Source organism: Penaeus monodon, chromosome 20 (assembly GCF_015228065.2).
Source record: "Penaeus monodon isolate SGIC_2016 chromosome 20, NSTDA_Pmon_1, whole genome shotgun sequence".
Lineage (NCBI taxonomy): Eukaryota > Metazoa > Arthropoda > Malacostraca > Decapoda > Penaeidae > Penaeus > Penaeus monodon.
In genome coordinates this window covers 35,802,873-35,803,180 of record NC_051405.1, presented here as the reverse complement: position 1 = coordinate 35,803,180, position 308 = coordinate 35,802,873, and positions in this window count along the sequence as shown.

The window sequence follows — 308 nt, the reverse complement described above, 5'->3', positions numbered from 1 at the left end:
GGGGAAAAATATCTCCGCACAGACACAAAGCTATTAAAAGAACGATCCTCATACAATGGAAATCTCTCTTTTACATCGGAAATATTTGCATCAGAAATGAAATGCTCCTTTTCCGATAGCTGAATAATGGATGACTGGTAATGTATCTTTTTGATTCGTTCCTAATTCTATCATCAGCCTTTTTGTGCATCTGATGTGGTACAGACTTTAGACGGATATGTTGCTGACAGGCAGTTGGATAGATGGGTGGATCTATCGACAGGTAATTAGGTATTTAAGTGAATAGTGAAGAGTAAGTTGGGAACAAA